This window comes from Ambystoma mexicanum, chromosome 4p, assembly GCF_040938575.1.
Source record: "Ambystoma mexicanum isolate Mex_15411 chromosome 4p, UKY_AmexF1_1, whole genome shotgun sequence".
NCBI classification, from domain to species: Eukaryota; Metazoa; Chordata; class Amphibia; order Caudata; family Ambystomatidae; genus Ambystoma; species Ambystoma mexicanum.
This window is the reverse complement of record NC_090927.1, coordinates 663,925,468-663,944,512: the sequence shown is the minus strand read 5'-3', so window position 1 is coordinate 663,944,512 and position 19,045 is coordinate 663,925,468.

Genomic DNA, 19,045 nt, shown 5'->3' with positions numbered 1-19,045 from the left:
AACACTACAGCTAAGTCAATGCCTAGTCTGGGATACTGAATGGAAACCCTTATTGATATATCTTTATGTCCAGTTCATGAGTTCTGGATGACTACCCCTATATAACACCCCTCTCTTAGAATCCCCCTGACCCCACTGAGCCAAGAAGTAGTTCTGTTTTGCAAGTTTAAAAGGTTTATTTGAGAAATAAAACAAAATATAGATACCACGCTTTTATAATAAATTAATAATCGATATCGCCCTTATCAATATAATGTTAATCAACAATGGGTAATCTGACACTCGCACACTTTTTTATAATCAATGAGGGGTTAGTATAGGATGGATAAAGTAGCAAAAATACTTTTATGATTTCAAGGGAAAAGCAATGAGGAATAAAATGCAGTAAAGAAATACTTGATATGATTTTAGCAAAAGATAAGATAATCACTTTTTCTCTGGCAATTCACCCCCTCCCCTATGCAATGTAAGAAATGGAAGGAGATGGAAGTAACACACACAGTTCTCAGGAATGCAATCAAATACAATACGAAATTCAATTCCCACCCCAGCAAGCTTAGAGAAAACCGGTATGAGTTTTAAAACACAGGCCCAAGTGCTTTGAATGTGGTGGCAATTAAGTGAGAAATATGCTGAAAATGCTTTTAATTCCCTTTAGGAGGTTCAGGGTGAGTGAGAGATACTTGGGATGAGCTCAGGCTCACTTTAGCAATGATTCAGGGATGGTTATTAAGAGACAAACAAATTTTTAGCAAAGGAAAGCAAAAAGCTGCTATCTTTTTACAGGTAAAGAAATCAGGCCAAATCGCAGCAAAATTCGCGAGTGCTTGAATCGTGATTACGGCAGAAGTATAAGGAGTGGCAAGTCGGTTCTAGGTTTGTTGGAAAGCTGAGATTCTAAACGGTTCCAGAGATATGAACGATTTTGTAAAGGTTGTTTTTCGGATTTAAAGTAAAACTCAAAATGACAGGTGACAGCTTGCAGCTTCAGAATTGACAGGTGACAGTTGTGCAGCTTTACAAATGACAGATGACATGATTTCTAGGAGGCTGTTCTACTTAGGTTAAAATAGTTTGGATTAGATTATTTTAACTAAGAGATTGGTTCTGCACAGTTCTGCTAGGTACTCACAATATAAATTTGAAATAGGCCTCGCCACGGATCTGGTCAGGTTTTGGACTGGACTCTGGTTCTGGTCTCGGCACTTCACAGTGATCTGGGTCAGCTCTCTGGTTCTGCTCACAGCGGTCTGGGTCACTCTGGATCTCTGGTCAGGTCTCTGGCAATTGTTCTTGGCAAAAGAATTCAAACAGCTCGCCCGACTGTGGAATAGTTCGCAAATGATTTTAAGGTTGCTGAGGCCTGCTGAGAAAAGTTCTCAGTTTGTGGGTTTAGGCCCTTGCTTTAAGTTCTGAAGTAAAGTTCTGGTCTTTGGAGATTGATGGATTTGAAGTCTGGATCTCTGGATGTGAAGTCGTCGGTCAGCATGCTCCGCAGCAAATGGAATTGAATGTCTCTACCTGTCCCACCAGTCTCTTTTTATGTGTTTTGGAAAGTGGGTGTGTGCCTGGGCCTAGCTAAGCCTGCCCCTCTCTACTTGTCATTGGCCCAATTCTCCCCTCTCCCATGATTGGGGGAAGGAAATGGATTGTCAGCATGATGAAGTCTGTTTATGGGTCAGAGGAACCTCCCCATGTCAGTTTGCCCACAAATCTATATTTGATTCAAATACATCCTTCCCAGATATACAATTTGTTGAAATTACATGTGCACATTGTATATTCCTTATGGTCCATGCTTGTCCGCCTCTGATCTTCCTGGGGGCTTGCATTCAAAAATGACAACATTTTGTGCTTTTTAACTGGTTTTGCAATATCGGACATTTACCCAAAATTACACACATGCGCGCAAGGAGTATGGACATTAATTGATGAAGTGTCAGATTTTTAACATGCAGACATTTGGAGTGAGACCCTATTTTCCGCTAGCAACCCCCCAGAATACACCACAGGGTCCTAACGCCTCTCAAAATGTTCACAGAAAAATCACAAAAATAATGATATTACTTATATAATTCTGACAAGTCCGCACTATGAGTTATCTATCTTTTTAAAATTATGCCCTGGTCAAAAAGGGGTGTGGCTTCCCACATCACAGGGTGGAATAACTGGCTTATCCACTTCCCCCAAGCTCAGCTGCTAGCAGAGGCACTGCCCCTCCCAGTTTCCCCTAAGAGGAAGCCACTTTTACGACGCCCCCAATATAACATTTGCCTGAGTCCAGGACAGGCCTTTGTTCAACTCCCTGTAGTCCCCAGCTGCTCCACCCCTAATCTAATCAGAGAGGTGACAACTCCTTTTGGCAAGGGGAGTGGCTGAGCAGGTTTCAACTCCTGTCGGGGGTAGTTGTCAGGCAGAATCCAGTTTCATTAAGCCAGGTTTCAGCTAAATGTCACTTTTTGTTCCCAGTTTTCTACATTCAAATCAAACTGACAATTTTTACATATACATTAAATAATTACTTCCTTCAAGTCATTTCAGAATATAGTTTTACATTGTATCCACCTCTTAGCAAGTCTTTCCTTGGTCTGGTTTTGTTTCATTTGTTCAGTTTTACACAAAAGTCTGGTGGTTTTAAAACGCCGGCTTTCTGATAGTGGTGAGTACTGGTAATGCAACCATTTTTGGGATTAAGAAAATGAATTCCCCACAGTTCTGAGTTGCTTTTTTTGGCAATCAGCATTGCCATTCCCAATGGTTTCAGGCTACTGTGTGTAGCCCAATGGTGGTTTTAGGCAGTGCCCTTCTGTGCCCACAACATAGGCAAACATGGGTGGCAGCCTATTCTTCATGCATTTCCCTGTGCATTTTCTGGGAAGTTCTGGCCATCATGATGTTTTCAATGCCAGTAAGGGACAGTTTTTGTGGTAGGGCTCGGATGCATGGGTAAACACATCCCACACCATATAACACCTACCCTAGACAAGGAGGCAGCTACACATTGGGGCTCCAAGGGTATCGTCCAATGGGGTCAATTGTTCCCAGACAAATGCTTTGTGACCTGGGAAAACCTTAAAGACATAGTAGGAGATACGGCCAAACACAAACTGCACTATATGCCCATAAAAGCATCTATTAGGACTTTTCCAGAAGAACTAGTGATAAACCTGGGACTGGGATACATGTTCACTGAAGGGACAGGGAAAATTATGGCATCCACACTGTATAAGACCATTGCTCAGAAACACCCAACAGAAAAACATATTGCCAGAGTTAAGAGGGAACAAGACCAGGGGCATCAAATAGAGGATCACCAATGGCTGCAGATATGCACGTTGACCAAACACATATCATGTAATGCCAGATACAAGCGAATACACTATAAAATAGTCCATAGGACGCACTATACCCCTGCTAGGCTCAAGTGCATCTACCCTACAGCAGTAAGTACATGCCTGAGATGTCAATCCGAAGATGCAGACATTTTCCATATGTTGTGGACATGTATAAAATTGAAAGAGTACTGGGCAGAGATTTGTACAGCACTAGACAAAATGGCTGATCAACCCATCGAATGGTCACCTCAGCTATGCCTCCTGGGGGCTGTGGGAAGGATGAACCCAACATGGCAAAAACTGCTAAACTTGAGTTTACTGATAGCTAAGAGGGCAATACTGCTGAAGTGGAAGAGCAATACACCACCAACAAAGGCAGACTGGGACAGAGATATGATATGGACAAACAACACCGAGGAACTATATATAGACACAGTACAACCCACTTCCAGACCCAGAGATATATGGGCCAGATACAAACAATACCTGTCGGACAAAGCTGAAGCCGAGGACCTAGATTAATACGAAATGTAATTCAGTATGATGTAATGTTTTGTACCCAAACAAAATGTGTATATGCCCTATCTGTGTGCTATTATAAATAAAGGTTTAAAGAAAAGAAATGGGCCATAGTTCATCTAAAGTATTACCTTTTAGGTCTCAAATTTCGCTAAATAACAGACCACTATCCTCTAGTTTGGCTTAGTCAGAGGAAGGAGTCAAACCCTTGGGTAATACAGTGGTTCTTGGGCCTTCAGCCGTATTGCTTCACAGTTGAACACCGGAAAGCCAGAGAGCAAGGTAACATGGACTTCCTCTCCCGGTTTCCTGTGAAGCACCCCGGTTCAACCCACATTGGGGAAGAGTATGTGAGAAACCTGAGGTTATTCTCGCTTCTACTCCCCTTGGATCATCTGTGCAGGTGGCCAGGGAAAGGCCATCGCTCTTGGATCCTGACCCTGGGGGTGGAGAAGCGAGGGGAAGAAACTGGGTGGAGGGCCTTTGAGGATTAGGAGCAGGGGTCCCCCGAGTGATCCATGGTATCCGCCTTTTCCTTTTTTTTTTTTTTTTTTATTGGTTTGTTCAACCTTTAAAAAAAGACAAGACGACAACAACAACAAATAACAAGTCACAACATTTCCGTTTACCCTTCCCTCTGTCCATTTCCTTTACTTTAGCAACATCATCTCATGCTGCTCACTAGGTCGTGACTTCAAATGGATTAACTGTTGTTACTTCAAGTGGTTAGACTGTTGTTACAGTTGTCACTCAAGTTATTTTCACTTCGTCCAACCAAGTTTTTAACCCTTTGAGGAAGATTGTCAGAGCAAACAGTGCTGCTCTATTAGATCCTTCAAAGAGTACCTTCCACCACTCATCGATGCTCCTTGTTCGATAGGTATTAATCACTGGACCAAAGACACAACCTCTTTGTTGCACAAATTCCGAACATGACATAATAAGATGTTTTAGCGTTTCCTTATCATTGTTACAGAAACGGCACATGGGATTCAGTTTCGCATACTTCGGCCAGACAGCTAGGCGTTCTTTTGTTGGAAAAGCATTTAATCTAAAACGCATGTAGAGAGCTCTTGCGTACTGGTGTGGCAGTCACGTTAAGTAAGTAAGTAGTTGGTCGTAAGCCTTTGCCTCTCCAGGTACTTCATGCATCATTTTAGATTTTGATCGTAGGTCGCAGGTGTTGATCCAATCTGCTCTCCACATCTTCGTCTTAGCCATCTCCGGATTGTCCATTAGCATTGACAGAGTGATCTCGTACTCTTTCATTAGGTCTTGGCAAAGGCAATTCCATTGGGAGAGAATGGTATACTCCTTGTCTGAGTCAGGCTTGTGCAAAATACACATTTGAGGTGCCGGGGTCTTCAGCATCGTTTTTGGGTATAAGCGCAGGAGATTCCACAAAACTCTTGCGTGGATTGAGATAAGGCCCAATTCGTACCTCATACAGACGGTTGAGGTGCCCTTCAGTAGATGAAGCACTTTAGTCCAGAAGATACTTTCCAGTGTGTTCCATAGATCACATGAGCATCCAAATGCATTCTCACCTCCGTATATAAGTATTGGAACAACGTTTTGTCGAAAGAACTCGATGGTAGGTTTTAGCGAAAACTTTCCAAATTTGTTGTTAATCAGGGAGGCTTGGCATGCCAACTGCCGACACTTACTTTTCGCCATTGCTGCCCATGGTGCATCATTCCTGCTCGCACTAATCCTCATGCCTAAATATATGGTATGTTTTACAGTCTGGATTAGCTCCTTTGCAATATGCCACTGAAACTTTTCCCCTCTTGCACGAGAACCTGGTAGTTTTTCGAAAATCAAGATTTCGCATTTTTGTTTGTTAATGCACAATCCGTTAGATGTTATGTAAGCGTCTATAAGATTCATTTTGCGCTGCAGGCCTACCGGGGTCTGGTCGATCAGAATAAGGTCATCAGCGTATACTAGGTAGTCGATGGAGGTGCCGTGAATTTTAGGCAGGAACATGTTTACTTCACTTAGGGCGTCGTTTATGTCAGATATAAACAGGTTAAATATGGTTGCTGCCAGAGGACAGCCCTGTTTTACGCCCTGGTATGTGTCAGTTTTAGCTGACAACGTGCCCTTCATGTCGAGTCGAATCTTGATTGAAGTGTCCGTGTGCAGTTCCCGAATTGTACCCATGAGGCTAGAGGGACATTTCCACTTAGCTAATTTGTTCCACAGCAGGTCTCTGTTTATGCTATCAAACGCCTGAGAAAGATCTATCAATGCTAGATAGATCTTAGTGTTTGATCTCATTGCTTCCATCTTTAGGAGATTCAGTAGAAGTAAATTTAGGCCGCAGCTGACCCCTCTTACAAACCCTGCTTGTCTGGGATCTATGTGTTTGGAGTCTGTAGCCCATCTCAAGAGTTTTTGCTGTAAAAGTGTAGCATAAATCTTCCCCAGGACATCGAGGAGCGCTATGGGTCTATAGTTTTTTGGGTTGTTTCGATCCCCTTTTTTAAAGATTGGGACCACCATAGCGCTCTTCCAAGACTTGGGGGTTGAACAACTCGCAATGCTTCGGCCAAAAAGAGTCACGCAAAAATCTGCCCATAAACCTGGATTACGTTTAATTGTATGGTTTGTCAAACCGTCAGGACCAGGAGCTCTTGATTCGCGCACCCTTTTAATTACAGTAAGTAAAATATCCTCTCTCTCGAACTCCAGGTCCCATTTTTCTATAGCCAATTGGACACAAGCTACAGGTGATGCGTCCTTACAAAATAGAGTTGAATAAAAGTCTATCCAAGCGTTTTCAGAGACTACGTTGGCCTGTAAAGCACATTCAGGTGCCAGGCTACTATTTATTAGCTTCCAATATTCAGCTGAGTTTCTTCCTTCCATTTTTAGCAACATTTTCTCAGAGTCGTTTTGCAACATGATGGCCGCATGGGATTTAAGCCAGTTCTTATAATTTTGCTTAATCGCTCTTGTGATGTGTCTCGTGGATTCATTAAAGGGCCTTTTAATCTTCCTTATCTCTTGTCTCATTAGTCTTTTCCGTTGGAGCACGGTCACATAAAATCTATGTTTTGTACGCATTTCGCCATGTTTCAGGATGTGTTTTCATTCTACAAATTGAGCCAGAATATGTTGATATTCCAGGCCCTCAAAGGTGGATGTTATGTCTGCTACTTCGGTGTCGATGATGTTTAGGCGGATCCTGCTGGAGCCTGTGCTCACAAAGTATGGCCAAGTCTCTTGGATAGGGGCACTCTGGTTCTTAATTGTGAGTTGAACCATGTCATGGTCGCTGTAGATTGTTTTTAGAACGTCAAGTTGCAGCACTCTCTTGTGGATGCTTTCAGAGACAAATATGTAGTCGAGGGCTGAAGATTGGGCCTCCCTTCTCCATGTGGGCTGAGCTGGTATATCACCCACGGTGTTACCGTTCAACATGAACAGTCCACTTAGGTCCATTTCCAGACACCATTGGGATGCTTTTTGATCCTGTTGTCTTTTCTTGCTGCCATAAGGGTCTGTGTTTTTAATACATGCAATGTTTAGGTCACCACATATGATCAGGTCGTACGAGTGTTCTTTTTCCAGTAGCTCATCAATTATGGCTGTTACTTGGTCCATAAATGCTGTTGCGTCTTTCGCACGATGGTTCCAATATACGTTAATAATGTGTAGGCAGGTATCCTTGACATTCTCTGGTTGCGAGACGCCGATTGTTGAGACCTGAATAAAGGGTGATATGTTCCTTGACTCCATAATCCTGAACCCAGAGACTTTTCTTACTGCCGTCAACAGACCTGCCATGGGTCTACCCTTTAGTTGTTTAATCGCTGGGTTAATTGCAATTTCAAAACCTTCTAGAAGAGGACTTTCACTTACCCATGTTTCTTGTAAACACAAAAGGTCAAGATAGGTTGCCCATGAATTTTTAAACAAGTGGGAGAAACCTCTGGTGTTCCAAGAACCCAATGCGGAGGTGCTTGAATCCTCCGCTGCCTGGCGTTAGTTGATCGGAACCTTGTTTAGAGTTACCGCTAACCAGGACCAGTTGTTCACGTTTTGAGGGACGTTGGTTTCCGGGTTGTTGTCTCCTTTCCTGGCATTTAGGCTCAGGGCTCCGTTAACTGTGATCCTTATAAGTTCTCCCATTATTCGCCTTTTCCTATTGACGACCAACATAACCCTTCCCTGACCTTTGTGGGCTGCTATAAGCCATCTCCCCTTAATTTTCCTCATATTACTTTTGACAGTAAGGGGACGAAGAAGAGGCAACTAAGAGTGATGAAGACTACACCCTTTCACCGCTTTAGTATTGGGACAAGGAAGATGCCTATTAAGTGCTGTGAGGGTCGGATATGTCCTTTCAATTAAGGTCAGGCAATGGAACTTATGGACTCACACCTGTGGACCCTTAAGACTCAAAGAGAGTATAAGAAGTGGGGCCGCACGCACGAGTAGGGGATGCCATTGCATTAGGAGAGAGGCAAAAGTCGTGGTGTTGAAGAAGGCTCTGACCGACCGAATTACAAGGCAGAGGATGCCAAGGGCAGAGTCTCTGTGAGGCTGGAGACAGGTATCGTGAGGTGAGTGGCAAAGGAACTGCTGTTCCTTTCTGCAGAGCTCAAGCAGCAGACAGTGCGCCAAGTTAGGCTGTTCTACTAAGTTCGTAATTGACTGCTCGTTACCGCCGGGTGTGGCATTGACACCGGAGTGTCTGAGGGGCAGCCAGAGACCCCCTTTCAGCAGAGGAACTCGAGAGGAGTGGATTGCTGGTGAGGCGACGCAACCAAGAAATCCACGTGATTGGAAAAAGCACCCTGGAACACTGGTGAGTCTCTACGAGAAGGGAGATGCTGGGTTGCTTCACACACGAATATGAAACCTTTGTGATACTGTTACAAGTGGAGCGAAAGTATTGTAAAATTCACTGGGTGATGAAAGGGCCCTCTGCAAGCAGAAACAAAGTGGCAAGGCATTGTTTAAGTGAAACTGAAGGTATGGCGCAAGAGGGGCAGATTGCGTTTGAAGTTTTCCTATGTCAAACGATTGAATCTTTTGTTTATGAAGCATTTGACACTGCCAATAGAGAACATCTTTGGGGTAAACTAAGGAGATGGGGTCTTCCTGAAAATCTACTGGCTATACCAGTGGAATTGCATAGGGATTCCCAATTACAAATAAGACTGGACAAAACAGGGACACCGTCCAGAGCCATTCGGATAGAGAGGGGGCGAGACAGGGATGTACTGTCACTCCCTTTCTCTTTAATCATACTTGTCAGATCTAGAAAAGTGGTTGGAAGACTCCGCGTTGGCTAGTATAAGGAAAAGCTAGAATAAATTGGATAACCTACGCAGACCATATTCTTCACCTCGATTACACCCAGATTGGTCTCCAACGAATGTTGCATGCGCTCGAACAATATGCGGGGCTAAATCACTTAAGAATTAACCTTCTTAAGTCGGAAATTCTTGTGTTCAAACAACCACTTAAAATCACCAAGCATTTCTCTTGGCGCATAGATGATCAAATGATCCCGATCACTAAAGAAGTTATATACCTGAGCTCTGTAGTTAGATCTTTCTCTACTAAAGTCCATGTATCAGCAATCCTAGAGGGGAAGATTCTTCAATCAGGTTTACATACAAAGAAAATTATAAACAAGTTTTGTAAGTTCCCCCTCTCCCCAGTTATCAGATGCTACATTGGCAAGGTAATACCATAGTTTAGATGCAAATCCCCAGTCATATTTATTAGATTGAGAGAGACTGGAGGGTAAATTATGGAAGTGTGTGCGTCATCTTCTAAACTGTGTACCAATAGCCAGCTTAAGGTATACATTGGGCCTACAGTCCATGAAAGCGTGGATGGAATGGAGATAGGTATCCCTCTATAGATCAATTTTGGTTCCCCCTAAATCGTCACTGTATAAGGATATTTCCTTTGCCTCGGAAGGATTTTTGAATCAGTATTTAAATAATTTGAAGTCGGGGTGTTTAAAAATATTGACAGAATGTGACTGTATGGAACTGGACTTAATTCAAAATCCTATGAAAATAAAGGAGAACATAAAAACGGCTGACTGGATTAGAACAATAGCGGTAATGTGCTCATCCACGGTGTCCCAATCACTGACTTGTGTGGATAAACCACGAGCATGGCTTCCTATGTATTTGAAGAGATTTCCGGACCCAATCTCCATGTCTGAGTTTTTGAGATTTCGTCTCAATCTTTTGCCTACTCATGAAATTCTATACATTAGACAAAAAGAGGAAGTCGGGAACAATATTTGCACTTTATGTGAGGACTCTTGCCCACAGTCTCTGCAGCATTTGCTGATTTGTTGTGCTGGGATTTTAGAAAAGAGGCTGGTCAGGTTGTCATGCTTTTTAAATAAGGTCTGGTGGCTAGAAACAGAATTTTTCTGGGAAAGGTTTACCTCAGGCAATGAAATTCTACTAACAATGGAAATTGTGAGATTGCTGAAAGATCTGAATTTGGCCGGTCTCTATTCATGATTAAGTTCATGAAATCTGATTGTACTGTATCAATGAGATAGCAAATGAGAGAACATTTTATTAGCTTCTTTTTTATGTTTCTATACATTTGAAGTGTTTTTCCTTTTGTTTAATTTTGTATGGCTTTCAGCCATGAATGAGTTTTTAAAATTGATTTTATTGTATTTAAGATGAATGATGAGATAGATAATGGGTTAAAACGCATTCCCCTCTTTTGTTAAATTTGAAGTGTCTCTTTTTTATATATATTTCTTTATGTTGATAGATACTGCTTTTATATTTGTATTGAATGTACTATATTGTTTTGAATATCATGTTTTGTGAAAAGTCTAATATTTTGACTATGACACAATAAAAAAACTATTTAAAAAATTGAAACTACCCTAGACGTGGAAAATGCTGTTTTATCCCTATCAGCAGGGTTGAGAGGAACTTGCCAATAGCCTTTGGTAAGATCAATTATGGAGATATATCGGGCTTGACAAGCTTGTCTATTAAGTTATCGATTCTAGGCATCAGATAGTTATAGAACTGTGAGATGAAATTCAGTTTTCTACAGCTGATGCAAAATTTCCACGATTGATCAGGTTTTGCTACCAAGACTATTGGCGAGGACCAGGGGCTCTCCGATGGTTCGATGATGTAAACCTCTACCATATTTTTCACTTCTCTGGAGATTATTTCTTGGCATGATTCAGGAATCCTATAGGGTTTTAATAGTACTACCTTCCCTTTCGGTGTCCTGATGTTATGTACGAAAGCTTTAACCCTCACAGGTTCATCATGAAAGACATCAAGGAACTGAGTTAAGAGATCTCTAATATCTTCCTGTTGGTTAGGGTTTAACTCAGGGGAAACTAGACTGTTCTCTTCACCCACCTTGGTGAATAGGGTAGCCATAGTTAACAAATGTTTTTCAGTGGGATCGATTCTCCACTCTTTCAACAAGTTGATGTGATACAACTGCGTCTTCTTTCTCCAGTCTGTTTGGGAGAATACATATGTAAAGGATTCTAAGCCGGCGTCACACACCGGACCAGGACTCTTGCCCTTAGCCTAGGATGTAGCGCTCAATTAGCATACTTTTTCTTTATTTTCTATGAATTCAGATTGAGCTGGAACCCAACCTGTCTCACACCCCCTTTTACAAATACCCCGGGTCACGATGGACCATGAACGAGGCCGGCGGGTGGTGATAAAATATTTATTTATTTCAAATTCAAAGAAAATCACACAGTTTGATTATTGGGCAGCGATCACCAATGGGATGATCATTACAGAATAAACTGATGAAATACAATTGGTTGACCTTCTACTAGAACATATCCAAAGCACAAATGAATAGGAGGAATTTTGCAGTTTGGGTAGATAGCACCGAGTTAAGAATTTTGAGTGGATAGAAAGGAGCAGGAAGGTGTCAGGGATATTAGGCAGCAAACAAAATTAAAATCCGACCTTCCGTCACTAAATAAGAGGCAAAATCAGATTTTAAAACCCTTTGCAATTGCATAAAATGACACTCGGAATTGGTAAATAATTAATTTAATGTGCGTGAATAAATGAGTTAAATATGATTTATCACAGTATCAGGGACTGTGATATCACTAGCTACTACAAAGCAAGGTATCTACAAAGGACATGCAGTTCAAAAAGCATATTGAAAGTAAGAACACAGTGCAGTAAAAATCACATGTTGAAAAGTTGCGTTTTCCACTTTCTGCAGTTTTAAATGTCAAAACTTTTTTTTTTGAAACGGGTGAAATAGACACAATCGTAATGCGGTTTTTAGGCTGGGTGATAGATGCACATCACAGTGATAATATAGAAGTGAAAGAGTGACTCTAGCTGAATAACGATGACATTTTCAATGTGGAAGGATATTCGGTTTTGGGAAAATAAAAGCAGTTCACAGAAAAAATCGGATTGGGAAGAAAGGATACATTTTACTTGAACTAGATTATCAAGACTAGATTGTTAAAGAAAGAGACTGTACGCTCCAAGGTTAATTTGCAAAGTTAACCTTTTCACCCCACGTTCAGCTCTATGTGGGAATTACTTAAATTATTCAAAATATGACTAAGGATCTATACAAGAGAGAAACTAATAGAAGAATGTCGCTAACGCCTGGAGATCAAGGACAGGAGGCACAGAGAATTCTGACAGTTTTAAACAAGTTACCAGGGTATGGATAGGATTACTTAGAGAGTAGGACAAAGACAAAGTATTAAGATGGGGTATCCTATGTGTTGCTATGGGATGGGGAAATACTCGCAATCAGCGCTCGAGTTTGGGATTTTCGGACAGCCAACTGGGTTTCTGGACTCAAAGGCTCTGGTCACAGCACGGCGGGCCCTCCTAACAGCAAACAGCTGGGCCTGTCTGGTCACTGGATAGCAAGGGTACAGCTTCCATGCAGGTAGTGGGGCAAAAAGCCGGTCTAGTCACAGGATACTCCCAAAAGGTTAACACAGCTTTTCTCCCTAGTTATTGGGATTTTTAGTGGGGTTTCTGGATCAATGGTACTGCCAGGATAGGGTCATCTATGCTCTGGTCTGGCAGTAGAATCTGGAATCTTGCAGAGGGAAGGTGGAATATCTGGATACGCAGGTGCTGGAAAATTCAGAAGAGAGTGTCCTTTGTCTCTGTGAGCTTCCACTTTTTATAAGGCTGGTGACATCATAGGATTTATAGTTGGGCAAAACTAAGCTAGACCTACCCCTAAGAACCAGATAGGTCAGCCTATGTTGGTCGCCTCCTCAAGGAGGAGACTCAGTTTATGGGGTTGTGTTTTATGAGGTACAAAGTCATCCCACAGTAATTTTTGCCAAAAATCTATTTTGACATAAATCGCTCCTTTTTACAATTCTGGCACTTTTACAAATTACATAGGTAAATTACATATTTCATGCATAGCATGGTATTCCAACCACCAGGTCTGTACGACATTGTTTCGTTCTTCTAATAATTTTTCGCGATTTTTAGTGGGAACCGCTTCACCCAAAATTCCACAATTTTAGATATGTGTACACATTATCATAGAGCATTTTTCCATTAATTTTCAACGTTCCACCATATATACTTTTCCCATGATTCACCTTTTCCTGACGTTTGCGTCCCATACATGCTATGGAGAGCCACGATATCTTGTTTTAAAACCACAAAATATACATTTAAGCTGTCAAACTTTTACATTACTTGTAGAAATAACAATCTTCGAGTTTATTCATTAAGATAGTCTTTTGAGCCAGATGGGCTGGCCTTTGTCCTCCAAAAATAGTCATTTCTGCCCAGGCTACCACCAAATGTCAATTTAGCCCAGGGTTGCAATGGAGTTTGTCTTTGGAGCTCCTTGGTTTGAGTGGATGGGAGGTGTCACTTCCAAAAGTAACACGTAGGTGTCCCAGAATCTAATGTGTCAAGCTGGAACCCAGCCACAAAGTCTGATGAGCATGTTACATTCTCCCCCTTGGTCCATTCGGAGCGTCCAGATGCTGGTCCCCTTGGGGGGATGCCATGTCCTTTGAAGGCAGGGCAGGAAAAACCTGCTCTGTGGCTTCCAGTACAGCCAATGCATTTATTTATTTAGTTTTCCTGAGCCCAAAAAGCAAGGCTGTGAATAAAACATATTAGATTTTAACCAAACACCCCCCCTCCCCCATTACATTTCTAGGCAAGGACAGGGTCTTATTCAACATTACACTTTTAAAACAGATATTTTTCTTGTTTGCAAAAGCACATTTTGACACATGGTGAATTCTGCTGGGATGTCACTTTCAAATTCATTTTTCTCTTCCATCTGGATTACACACATTGTTTGCAGCCCTAGTCAGTTTCTCTTACACAGCAATTTGTTCAAGGCACAGGTCCACTAAAATTGACATATGCACATAGAGCTAGGGTTTCTTTTGAAGTGTCTTTTTTTTGACATTTTGTAGTATAAAAGTCAAGCGTTTTTCCGTACGGCTGAGAGTAAAGTTTCTGGTGATTTCCCAGATCTTGCCTGACACAGACTGTCATTCAGTGAACTTGAATATGGCTTGGCATAGTTGGGTCTTACTGGTTCACAACTGTATATGTGGAACAGGTGAAAAGGGCATCAGGGCGGCATCATTTTAAATGTAAAATATTTCCTTTTTTAATGGGAAATTTTGAGCTAGCAGCAAAGCAGCGCTGCTTTTCACTTCTCTTCTTTGGTGCGCATAAGAAAACACACTGGCAGCCTTTCTCAGTGGGTTCCCTGTTTTATCTTGCCACATAGGTGCCTGGCAAGAGAGTGAAGCTATAATTTTGTAGCTGTAACACTCAGTTTTAAGGCAAGGCAATAGTGCTCAACAGTGCCAGCGCAGCTATTTTGCTGGTAACTGCTGAAGTGCAGATTGTTGATGGAGGGGAATTCTGCTGAGTGCCTAAATGTACCCCACACATAATAGCAAACCCCTTTTTTCTCTAGGATGTTATAAGGTCTGAACCATTTTGATAACATTTTCTGGTCTGAAGTGGGTAACAAGACTATGGGCCTCATTACGAGGTATGCCGGTAGCCATGCCGCTATTGGCGGCATGGCTGCCGGCAAAACCGCATCCGTGTCCATGGCCGTGTCCGTGTCCTCGGAATGAGGACTTACCGGACCATTCCGAGTTCGGATGGCCCGGTAATTCCTCACTCGAGGACACGGACACGGTTCATCCCCATTCCAATTTCAGCCCCCATAGGGCTGAATGGGAGAGGGAGTAAACAATGGGCCATTACGAGATAACCTGACTTTGTGTTTTCGTTACCCCTTGATATCCTGCTGTTAAGTGAGAGTGTGCAAGATCTAACACCACCCTCCGGTGACTCCTAGGTATCACCAGTTGCATTCTTGGGGTACCTTCCCGAGATAGATCACCCGGGAGAGGAGGCCTTTCTTTAAGAAGAAGAAGGGACCAGCCTGAGCCCAGACTTCTGTCTTGGGGATAACCCTATGGAAGGCTTCTGTCAGAATAGGTTTATTATGTTGGGCAAAGGCTAGGTCGGGGAAAGTTCTGATCCATTGATTTGTAAGACTGGCTTATCTATGGGCTGTTTCACTGCCCCCCCAAATCCTTTTGTGTTGCTTTCAGTTTCAGCTTGCTCTTGTACCTCCTAGGGAATAGGGAAGATGGTGTTCTCTAAAATTCTTTGTGTTATTTCCTCTCCTTCTCTAACATTTTAAGACTGTTTCCCATGGTTGTGGATCAAGATTTTACATCCCCTCTATAATCAGGGTCAAACACCCCAGCCATGACATCTAGACTATGTTTCCAGTATAGCCCTGATTTGGAAGCTAGTCTAACGCAAGTCCCCTTTGGTGGTGCCAAAAATAGGCCTGAGGGAATTAGCTGTCTCTTCCCATGCAGGCATGGTTATCTTTGCGCTACTATGTAAATCAAAGCCGATAGACTCTTCAGTTGCCACGGTAGGAGCAGAAGTATTTGCACTTAGCTTTGTGATTTTCAGTGTCCCCCAACCTTTATCAGTTGGGCTGGATCCCGCCCCTGACACCATATTTCGTAGGTCAGAAGGAGGAGACAGACCAGTTTTTCGCATTTCTTCATTCAGAAATGTTTCCCTTGGCATGACTTTCCTCCTCAGCTTTGTTAGACTTGGAAATCCTGAAAAATTGTCACTCTTCAGGCTCTCTAAAAGACTTTCTCTTCCTGGTTCCACTAGGGATACTGATTACCTCTTTGTAAGGTCCTTTTTCTATCTGTTGCTAAAGTTTTTCAACTCTTGGTGCATAAGAAAGTTGTTATCATATTCCCCCGGTTCTGATTCACTGTCTCCCTGCTTGTTATTCTTATTGTAGGCCCAATAGTCTTTCTCCTGTCCTGGTCTTCTCTTACTGAGATGAATAGGATGGGTTTCACAAGGTTTTTTTCTCTTCTGACCGCTCACTGGTATGAGTAGGCTGTGTCCCAGAGTATTTGTTGCTCTTCTAACTTAAGACCACTCACTAGGACAAGTAGGATGCGTCTCAGAGTATTTGTTACTCTTCTTAACCTCGGGACACTCACTGAGACATGTAGGCTGAGTCCCAGAGTGTGTGTCACTCTTCTTAACTTCCGTCTACTTACTGGGATGAGTAGGCTGAGTCACAGAGGGTTTTTCTCTCTTCTAAACTTCGAGCCACTGTGATGAGTAGGCTGACAGTATTCTTTGTTGCTGTGTTCCCTCCTGGGTCTCCTGCCATCCATGTTACCTTGCTTTTTGAGGGTTGGTATCACTGGGTCTGTTTGCAGGACCAAGACTTCTTAAGTTGTCAGGACAGCTCGGTATCAGGACAACTTAGTTTCTCGTTTTGTTTGCTTTGGACTCTTCTCTGCGACTCTGCGGCTTCAAGGCTCCAACGGCCTCAGCAAAGTTGACCGACTCACAAACCACCCCTCCAGGGCCACGTCACTGCTCTTGCCTGCTTCTCCTTCTTGGGGTTGTCTTCCCCTCTGCTCATCAGCCTCAGGCGTCCTGGAGGCTTCTTGCCGACTAGACCTTCTGCCTGCTTCCCAACAGAGGATTTATCAGTCTCCTGTTCCAGTCACGACTTGACTGGTTTGAAGCTCCTGGTCTTCGTTTCTCTCTCTCTTTAAGAAAGGTCCTTCTTCCCGTTTAATTGCAGGTTGATGGGTCCTCTTGGTTCACTACTCTTATTCAGCACAGTACTATTGGTCCCAGACTAGGCAGTAATAATTATTACTCTTTCATCATTATATATATATTGTTCTTCAAGGTGTGAAGAATATGAGGGCATCCTCACTTCTTTCCCCAATATATCCTCCTCCCAGGTGGCCAGAGAAAGGCTGTCACTTTCGGATCCTGGCCCTGGGGGTGGATATGCAAGGGACAATCACTTGGGTGAAGGAAACTTGGGGAGAGGGGATGAGGCACCCTTCGTTGAGACACAGTATCCCCCATTTCCCTTTTATAAGGAGTCAAATATCCCACAGGCCTTTATAGGGTATTACTAATCTCTTCCCTATTTTTCCAGAAAAAACTCTCCCAATAGACCCCACTCAGGCACTGAGACGAGGACAAGACAACCTAGAGTCATACATCCTCTCTTATTAACTCAGACATACACGAACACCACTCTTGTACTGGGATGAGTAGAGGGATGGCGAGTACCAAGACCGTTATGCAGTAAAGGAACATTGCCTGCATTTGGAGCCCAGGGGGCATTATAAATGGGCTGCTCAGGTGAGGCTAAGGAGATCGCCTGTGGAATACTTGCAGGAGAAGCCAGAGGTGGGACCAGAGAGGCGCGTGCCTGAAGCGCCTAGGAGCTGCAGAGTCATTGCAGCGGAAGCGGATTGTGGCAGTAGCATTCGAAAGGTCTCCGGTAGCAGAGCTGGTCTGCATACCTCCTGGAGTCAGAGGGACTCTCTGTCTGTACAACCGAGGCGGTGGAGATCCTGGAAAAGAGGCGTGCCAAGCTGGGAACAGCGACAGCCACAGAGAGTGGTGAACAGCAGCCGGAGACAGCATATCCAGCGAGTCAAAGGAGCCTGAATGACTCCAGGGCGCTATGTGGTGAACAGCCTGGTTTCTGCAGGTCGGAACGCTCATGAGTGAGCGAGGGACCGTTTAGGCAATCTGAGTGCCGAACCAATTTAAAATAAAGTTTTTGACAATACGATAACCTGAAAGCTGAGAAAACTGAATGAAACCTTTTGTTTTGAATACTGCGTCTAGACAGAGTACATCCACTTAAAGGAATAGCCACTTAATTGCACCTAAAATCTTGTGATTGAAGATCAAGGAAAACTTATGTGATCTAATGATAATGTTAATGTCGATGAACTGAACTCTGTGATATTGGTGAAATTGGTGAAAGGCAACTCCGCCAGAAAAGCTGGGAAGTATCCCAAGGAAATGTGTTGTTTTGAAACATTGTGAGACTTGAAAGCTTGTGGAAGGGAACACCTCTTTTTGACAAAGTGAACTATCCTGAATCTTGAGGAAGGAAAACCCCCTTTCCAACCATGAGCTGGAAGAAGATCTGAACATTTATTTGAACACTTCTCATTTTGATGCCGACATCCCTAAACATTATATAGCTGGGAGGGCAAGTATAGGTTTTGGACACAGACAGACATTTGCTTTGGACATCCTGACACAGACTTAGTTTCAGTTAGGTAGGGAAATCTCACCTTAGCATAGGACAAGTAAGGCCTTTTCCCAACCTTCTATTTTTTTTAATAAAAGTTGGTTACCCAAGCTTTACTCAGTTGTCTGTTTCTACTTCCTGATGCCTTCACAAATGGTGTCAGAAGTGATATGCTCTCAGTTGAGCTCAGTTGATATAAATTGGGGACCCCATACAGAAAGGACAAGAAAGGAGCCTTATGCTTCTTGTCGTCCAACATCCCTCAGGAAAAGAAACTATTGTAAAAATTCAGGCTTAGGAGGAAGTTTCAAAAATCAAAAACTTAATTGCCACTCAGTGTCAGATTCCAGTTGAGTGTCAGGATCTAGATAATTAATCACACATTTTATTTTTTTTAAAGTTTGATTGATTGATTTTGTTTTTGATGCTTACGCATCTTTACAAAATTACATCTCAGTTCATTTTCAATCTCAGTCATTACAACATATTTATACAAAATTTTAAAAAACAGAATTTCAGGTATATACATTATTTACAACTAACAAAACAACAAAAAAAAC